The sequence below is a fragment of the Callospermophilus lateralis genome, unplaced genomic scaffold (genome assembly GCF_048772815.1).
Source record: "Callospermophilus lateralis isolate mCalLat2 unplaced genomic scaffold, mCalLat2.hap1 Scaffold_199, whole genome shotgun sequence".
NCBI lineage: Eukaryota > Metazoa > Chordata > Mammalia > Rodentia > Sciuridae > Callospermophilus > Callospermophilus lateralis.
This window is the reverse complement of record NW_027512988.1, coordinates 951,436-952,214: the sequence shown is the minus strand read 5'-3', so window position 1 is coordinate 952,214 and position 779 is coordinate 951,436.

The window sequence follows — 779 nt, the reverse complement described above, 5'->3', positions numbered from 1 at the left end:
TAAAATATAATAAAGGGCTGAGAATGTGGCTCAGTGGTTGAGTGTCCCTTAGTTCAATCCCCAGTTTCAAAAAAAAAGAAAAAGAAAAAAGAAAAAAATCATGCCCATTTTACAAGGAATATCAGGATATTCCTGAAAAATTTGATTCTTTTGCCACATTGCAGCCAAAATTTGAGCCTTGAAGGCTTATGATGATATACCATCTTCTCTGAAGTTGCCTGAGTTAGATGCTGGGAGCCCTTAGCAATGACAGGAACCTATGGTGAGATTAGAGCTGTGCATTATATTTCTTACCCATGGTTCAGTCAGTTATGTACCAGTATTTTAATGATCTTGCTAAACACTGACCTAAGTCTGCTCTTTTAATGGAGAAAGTGGTTCAAGCAGATTTTGGACTGCTTTTGTTTTACTGTTAAGAGTCAATGTCCACAGTTGGCTGCAATTTAGCAGAGAAAAATCAGGACATCCATTTGTGGATGGATAATGTTAAAACTGATTATTTAGAAGGGTGGATATTCTTATTCTTTATCATCTCCATTTAACACAGCAGATAGATTTTGTGCATCATTCATTTCCCCTGACTTTTAAGATTAGAGTATATAAAAATAAACTTTTAATTAGCAATCTAGTGAAAAAATAGACTCATATTCAGATCTTGCATTATGAATTTTTCCCTCACTTCTAAAGTCTTTTAAAAATAATCTCCATCATTTTAACTTGGCAATGAACCTCCAGCATCACACTCAAAATTAACTTATAGTTTTCATTAAGTGCAGTCT